Source organism: Octopus sinensis, linkage group LG11, assembly GCF_006345805.1.
Source record: "Octopus sinensis linkage group LG11, ASM634580v1, whole genome shotgun sequence".
In the NCBI taxonomy this organism is placed as follows: domain Eukaryota; kingdom Metazoa; phylum Mollusca; class Cephalopoda; order Octopoda; family Octopodidae; genus Octopus; species Octopus sinensis.
In genome coordinates this window covers 58745873-58754153 of record NC_043007.1, presented here as the reverse complement: position 1 = coordinate 58754153, position 8281 = coordinate 58745873, and the positions used below count along the sequence as shown (strand labels likewise).

The following is an 8281-nucleotide window of genomic DNA, read 5'->3' as shown; positions in this document are numbered from 1 at the left end:
CCATGCTGATGCACCGCCGTTTTTGCAACACTGTTATTACTAAGAGCCTCCTGTAATATGTGGCACTTGGTGAAGAATGGAGTTTGATATAGCTACCCTCATTTGTACCTCTTACCATGAGGTTGGTTCAACTGGGACTCTAGACAGGAAGATGTCCAGCTTTGATTTAAAAACCGCTACATCTACTTTGTGCAAGTTCCTCAGACTCTTTGGGAGAATATTAAAAAGCTGTGGGCCCTTGAAATCCAGGCTGTCGCAGAAGCTGGTCCTGAAGTGTCATGGTATTGCTGGGAACTTTGGCACTATGCAGTGTCATCCCGTTCTAGCATTGGTGTAGCTTACAATGCCAAAATTTGGCACAATTCCTTCCAGGATCTTCCAGACATATATTACTGCATACTTCTCCCGTCTTCTCTCCAGGGAGTAGAGTCTTAGCTGTTTCAACCTTTCCCAGTAGCTGAGCTGTTGCAAAGAGACGATCTTCTTTGTGAATCTTCTCTGAATTGCTACAAGGTCCGCTGTTAATTTTGCACTCGTGGGTGACCATAACTGTGAGCAGTAATCCATGCGGCTGAGGATGAATGTCCGCCAGAGGACCATATGTCTTCCTTATCTCTGGTTCTGAATGTTCTTAGGATCCATCCAGCCAGTCGTCTGCACTTTGTCGCCATCCTGGTTGTGCACTTGGAAAGAGGTATCATCACTCATGTCGATACCCAGGTCCCTCACAGACTTAGGCTCTGGATTGAAATTCCCTGTGGACCGTGTATCCTGTAAGTTTATATTCAGTTTTGGATGCTGGTAGCGCAAGGCCTGGAATTTTTCAGCATTAAACTGCATATTATTATCCCCTTCTGTTCAAGCCGTATGCCAGAAATATGTCCCAGAGCACAATGCCAAAACAAATAGGAGCAAGATTCCAAGAGACAGGAAGATCCTCATGAGACGACAGATGAAGGTTGCAAATCGTCTCAACCAACATCCCAAAAGTAGCGAAACGTCCCGCCTAAAAACAACACTGATGGAGATCGAAAAAAGGCTGCAACAATCCTATGTGAAGGAGAAAGCAGACAAAGAAGCCTGGGTTATAAAAAACATTAAATCAAACCCAAAGGCCTTCTTTCATTACGTGAAAGAAACAGTCTCAGTGCACTACAAGATAGGACCCCTCCTCCAAAAGGATGGCTCCCTCACAGACAGTCCAACTATGATCAGTGAGATGCTGAATGACCAGTTCAAAAGTGTCTTTACCACCCTGTTGGAACACAGACAAGTGAACGAACCAGTGGACTCCTTTGCCGCCTCACCTATAACCAGCGAGGCGGTTACAATAGAATGTATTGACATTAGCGAAAAAGATGTCCTACTAGCCATAGATGAAGTGGACACAAACTCAGCTGCTGGTCCAGATGGTTTCCCAGCCATCCTCCTCAAAGCGTGTAAGCATGCCCTGGCAAAACCCCTCAAGATTCTCTTCCAGAGCTTTCTTGCGAATGGCAAACTGCCAAGCAAGCTGAAGGAGGGAATAATATGCCCAATACATAAAGGGGGAAGTACAGCAGATGCCAAAAACTATAGGCCTATCTCTCTGACTTCACACATCAGCAAAGTCATGGAAAGGATAGTCAGAAAGAAACTAATTGCATTCCTTGAGGAAAATAACTTGCTGAGTGATACCCAGCATGGTTTTCGACCAGGTAGGAGCTGCCTGACCCAGCTTACAGCATTATGACTGGGTGTTGAGGCAGTTACTCAACAAATCAAATGTGGACGTAATCTACCTTGATTTTGCAAAAGCTTTTGACAAGGTGGATCATGGTATGATATGCCACAAACTGCGTGACCTCGGTATAACTGGAAAACTTGGAGTGAGATGCATGACTTCCTGAAAGGTAGGAGTCAGGCAGTAGTGGTTAATGGAGCCACCTCTATGAACACACAAATAGTGAGCGGTGTTCCATAGGGCAGTCTTGGGACCACTGCTTTTTATAGTGGCCCTCTCAGATATGCCCTCAAATACCCGGATAAGCAATCCATTTAATTCATACCTGCATGGGAAAATGGACATGAAACAAATGACTGATGACAAATTATATACTTAATTATCAGAACAAATTTCAAAGCTCATTGCGGTGATTGTTTTAAAATATTTGCTTTGGCTACTATTTGTATAATCTGGTTTAAATTCTAAAATCATTGCCTAGGGATTCAGTTTTCTTCCATTCTAAATAGATGACATGCTTGATATATTACAGTCCTTGAATTTGCTTTTGTCTTGCTATTCATTTTCAAGGTCTTGCTTTCTGAAGTGTGTCATGAAAATGATTTGAGTATTTTCTAGTGTTGCAATTATTACAGGTGAAAATGTTAACAGAGGATATAAACTGTTTGAGAAGGAAATGAACAAAAGTTTAAAATTGACTTTTAGTGTTAAGACTCACAGACAGGTGCAAGTAAAGAAGGAACCTGATTGATATGGGGTCTTAACTTTTCACAGAGTAAATGAACTATATAAAATAAACACCAGTAATAATAATATAATATAATAATAATGAAATTATTGTATAGTGCTCAGGTGCACCACAACTTGTCAAAAGTGCATATAAAGCATATGCAGTAATGTACAAATGTCTGGAAAGTGAACAGTGTGAGTCAGATACATGCTTGCGTGTGTATGGAGGGGAGAAAATCAGGTGTAGTGTTGGCGAATCTCAGGAAGCATGGAAGTTTTGAAGGATGCAGTGCTCTTACAACTAACAATTGATGCCAGCAGTTTGTTCCATGCTCCAGCAACTCTTAGCGTGAAAAAATGTTTCCGAAAGTCATAGGAGCTGTGTTGTTTTCTGATTTTGTAAACATGTCCACGGGTGTTAGACAGATGCAATTTCTATAATTAGGAAGAAAATGTGTGTGTGTGTGTGTGTGGAAAGAGAATGTAAAAGGACAATCTTGATTTTGAAATTTTTTTGATTTCAGAGCTCATCAGTATGTTTCTATTTGAATCCAAATCCAGTGAATTATATAACCATCAAGTAAGTGTATATCATATAGAACTTGTCTGTCCTTTCATGCATGTCTCTGTTCCACTGGACTGCTTCTTATTTCCGTTTTTTTTTTTTTTGTGAAGTAAATAAAACAAAAATTGCTTTTGGGTAGATTTGCAAGTGGGAGGAATTGAACTTTGAATTGTAAATCAAGGAATCACTTTTTGATTTTATAGGTACAGTAGGGTGGATTGTACACCCAGCCATATTTATTTAGCGTTATGTAAGCATTTTGAAAAGTTCTTGGCTATGCAATGTCAGCCTAGTCATTGTTTAGCTCTAGGTTAGCTCTGATTAAGCAGACTTATAATTGAGAATATTCCAACTGTAGACTATCTTGTCATTGTATCAAGAATAATATATCTAGGATTATATTATCTAATGGCGCAGAAGTGGCTGTGTGGTTAGTAGCTTGCTTACCAACCACATGGTTCCGGGTTCAGTCCCACTGCATGGCACTTTGGGCAAGTGTCTTCTACTATAGCCTTGGGCTGACCAACGCCTAGTGAGTGGATTTGGTAGATGGAAACTGAAAGAAGCCTGTCGTATATATATATATATGTGTGTGTGTCTGTGTTTGTCTCCTCAACATCACTTGACAACCGATGCTGATGTGGTTATGTCCCTGTAACTTAGCAGTTCGGCAAAAGAGTCTGATAGAATAAGTACTAAGCTTACAAAGAATAAGTCCTGGGGTCGATTTGTTAGCTGTTTTTAAAAGAAAAGAAAAGGAAGAAAAAAAAAAGAACTTGGAAATGTTTTTAAAAGAAAGGCAAAAGGAACTTTTTGAGAACTGTCATGTTAAAAAAAATAGGAAAGTGGAGCTCTAAGAGACTGTTGATTGTGAACTTTTACATTTTAAATGTAAAATGATTTGTCTTGAAAAATCGAACTGTATTGTGGCTAATGTTAAATGATTTGTTTTTCGAACTCTGTATTATGTTTAAATGCAAATGATTTGTTCTTAGAACTCTGTTGTTGTGAATACTTTGGTTTTGTTAAAAAAAAAAAATGTTTGAATTATGCAACTTCTGCCTGTGTCTCTTCTTTTGTTGTTGTGTTGGTTTCTGTCTGCGTTCGCCGCCTTCCCCCCTTCCCGTGGTGGATTTCCAGTTTACTGAGTGTCATCGTCGCAACTTAGGGCCTGTGGTGGAATCGGAAGGCCTTGGGCTCTGAGTGGCGGCATAACAATATATTATATATATATAATATAATACTTATTATATTATATTTAACTTTTTTATACTTTTTGGTTAGTTTTTAAAAAAAATTAAAAGTTTTAAAGATTAAAAATTTAAAAATATAAAAATTTATAAATAAATTTAAAAATTTCAAATTTAAATAATTTAAAATTTATATATATATTGCATATTATATTAATTATATTTATTTTTTGTTTTTTATGTTTTGGTTTATATCTATCACTGTTTGAGTTTCCTAATAGTGGTTTTATCTCTAATTTAATTTATACTTTATACGATATAAAATTAGTCAAGACTATATATTAGTCACATGATATAGTGTATATTTATACCCATAAGGAATGAACAGCTAGGTTCTGTAAACCAGAACCTAGCTGTTCTTTCTAATGTGTTGAATTCACTTTAAGTGGATTCCTTATGGGTATAAATATACACTATATCATGTGACTAATATATAGTCCTCTTGACTAATTTTTTTTGCATGCTAGACCACTGGAAATGTAAATTTTGATTGAATGTTTTAATTTTAATTAAATTCCATTTCCCTTTGACATGATTAAATACTATATATATATATATATATATTATATATACATATCATATATATATATATCATCATCATCGATTAACGTCCACTTTCCATGGTAGCATGGGTTGGACAGTTCAACTGGGATCTGGGAAGCCCGAAGGCTGCACCAGGCCCAGTCAGATCTGGCAGTGTTTCTACAGCTGGATGCCCTTCCTAACGCCAACCACTCCATGAGTGTAGTGGGTGCTTTTTACGTGACATCAACACAGGTGCCAGACGAGGCTGGCGAACGGCCACACTCGGATGATGCTTTTTACGTGCCACCGGCACGGAGGCCAGGCGATGCGGTGCTGGCTACGGCCACGTTCAGATGGTTCTCTTATGTGCCACCAGCACTGGTATCACAACTACAAATTCCATTGATGTTGATCGATTTCGATTTTCACTTGCCTCAACAGGTCTTCACAAGTAGAGTTTTGTGTCCCAAGAAGGAAGGTATGCACAGGTGGCCTGACTACGTCCCAGGTAGAGGCCACGGGTTATGGCCTCACTTGTCCTGCCGGGTCTTCTCACGCACAGCATACTTCCAAAGGTCTCGGTCTCAGGTCATCTCCTCGGTGAGACCTAAAGAGAGAAGGTTGTGCTTCACCACCTCGTCCCAGGTTTTCCTGGGTTATATATATATTGGAAGGTTTGGAGATGATGTAAAGGTATTTTATATTAGAAGAAATGAGGTACTCAGAAAATTGGATGGTTTATATTTACAGATATTTATTTGTATATTACATTTTTTATACATCATATAGCTTAGATCATGTATTATTGCTTTCTCCCATTCTAGTGGGGTTTTCAAATCAAACCAAGTTCCTGTGTGAAAAGTTTTGACCATTTTATAGTGGTATTGAGTTTGTAGTGGTGGGGAAGAATATAAGACAGTACAAGAGGGTGATGGATGAGGAGAAAGTGAGAGAGAGAGAGCTTGTGTGTGTTCTTTTGTATTTGGAATGAGTGCTAAAGAAAAAGAGGGGAAGGGAGAAGGAAGAAGAAGAAAATAATTTTTTTTTGCTCTGCTGGACAGCATGCTTACTCATAGGGGGTTCTAAGATCTTGGGGAAAAAAGAATTTCAGTTTTGATCATTTCATTGGCGGGGAGGTAAACCATAAATTATATTTCTTTTTATCATTGTGAGAGAGTGTGTGTGTGTTTAATGAGGGATGGTCAAATGGTTTTTTGGGTTTAGAGAAGAATTCCTTTTATGATTGTTTATGATTGTTTTCATATGTAATATACAAATAAATATCTGTAAATATAAATCATCCGATTTTCTGAGTACCTCATTTCTTCTAATATATATATATATATATATATATATATTATATACATAGGGGAAGAATTTGCAAAAAAAACAAAAGACGAAGACAGGTGGTGTAGAAAACAAACAGATGTATTAGTATAATGCTCAGGAATTGAAAAAGTCCTTTACGTTTTGAGCCTATGCTCTTCCACAGAAAGAAACAAAGAAAGAAGAAAAATGTGTGTAGTGGCTATCAATCTATCACGGCGATTATATATATATATAGATAGATACAAATAATTACAGAGGTATCAAGTTGTTGGATCAGGTAATGAAGGTCACGGAGAGGGTCATAGCCTGAATGAGATGCAGTTTGAGTTCGTGCCAGGGAAAAGCACCACTGATGCTATATTTCTGGTAAGACAGCTGCAGGAGAAATACCTAACCAAAGATAAGCCCCTGTACCTGGCTTTCGTTGACATGGAGAAAACCTTTAACAGGGACCTCGATCCCTTACCTAGTGGTCAATGAGAAACTAGGGATAGATGAATGGTTAGTGAGAGCTGTGCAAGCCATGTACAGGATTGCTGTCAGTAAGGTGAGGGTTGGCAACGAGTACAGTGAAGAATTCAGGGTAGAGGTCCACCAAGGTTCAGTCCTCAGCCCCCTCCAATTTATCATAGTCCTCCAGGCAATAACGGAGGAATTCAAGACAGGATGCCCCTGGGAGCTCCTCTATGCTGACAACCTTGCTTTAATTGCTGAGTTACTATAATAACTAGAGGAGAAGTTTCAAGTGTGGAAACGAGGATTAGAATCGAAGGGCCTTAGAGTCAACCTAGCTAAAACCAAAGTCCTAATAAGTAGAAAGGCAGGCAAACCACAAATCCCTTCAGGCTGATGGCCCTGCTCAATCTATAAAAAAGGCATAGGTAGAAACTCTATAAGATGTACCCAGTGTAAGCTATGGACACATAAGAAGTGCAGCAATATCAAAGGAAGGCTAACTGGGAAGATAGTTTTTGTATGTGGAAGATGCTCAGGAGCAGTAAATAACACTGAAAATGTGCAGAGAACAACTTTTGCCATATTCCAAGGAGAAAAACTAGAAGTAGTTGATAGCTTCTGTTACCTAGGTGACCAAGTCAGTAGTGGGGGAGGGTGGGCTGAAAGTGTAGCTGCTAGAATAAGAATAGCCTGGGCTAAGTTCAGAGAGCTCTTACCTATGCTGGTGACAAAGGGCCTCTCACTCAGAGTAAAAGGCAGACTGTATAACGCATGTGTACGAACAGCCATGCTACATGGCAGTGAAACATGGGCCATGACTGCTGAGGACATGCGTAAGCTCGCAAGGAATGAAGCCAGTATGATCCGATGGATGTGTAATGTCAGTGTGCATACTCGACAGAGTGTTAGTACCTTGAGAGAAAAGTTGTACCTAAGAAGCATTAGATGTGGTGTGCAAGAGAGACAACTGCACCGGTATGGTCATGTGATGAGAATGGATGTGGATAGCTGTGTGAAGAAGTGCTACACTATAGCAGTTGAGGGAACCCGTGAAAAAGGTAGACCCAGAAAAGCCTGGGATGAGGTGGTGAAGCATGACCTTCGAACATTGGGCCTCACCGAGGCAATGACTAGTGACTGGGTCCTTTGGTAATATGCTGTACTTGAGAAGACTCAGCAAGCTCAAGTGAGACCATAACCTCGTGGCCTATGCCAGGGGTGTAACCAGTCCACTTATGCGTACCTTTCCTTCATTGGACACTAAACTCTGCTTGCGGAGACCTGTTGAGGCAAGTGAAATTGAAATCAAAATGGATGACTGGCATCCGTGCTAGTGGAGCGCTAAGTGCACCATACAAGTGAGATCATTGCCAGAATAACAAGCTGGCCTCCGTGCCGATGGCATGTAAAAAACACCATTCGAGCGTGTTTGTTACCTGCGTCGCCTTACTGGCACTTATGCTGGTGGCATGTGAAAAAACATTTGAGCAAGGTTGTTGCCAGTGCCGCTGGACTGGCACCTATGCAGGTGGCACATAAAAAGCACCATTTGAGCGCGGCCGTTGCCAGTACTGCCTGACCAGCCCTCGTGCTGGTGGCACATAAAAGCACCCACTATACTCTTGGAGTGTTAGGAAGGGCATCCAGCTGTAGAAACTCTGCCAGATCAGATTGGAGTCTGGTGCAGCCATCTGGTTCACCAGA

At 40.1% G+C, this 8281-nt stretch overlaps 1 protein-coding gene across 4 annotated transcripts in view; it reads right to left on the bottom strand.

Annotated features, from left to right (window-relative positions):
• LOC115217042 (adenosine 3'-phospho 5'-phosphosulfate transporter 1) overlaps positions 1 to 8281 on the bottom strand; it is a 31945-nt gene that overhangs the window by 17060 nt on the left and 6604 nt on the right. The gene's annotated exons all lie outside the window — the stretch shown is intronic.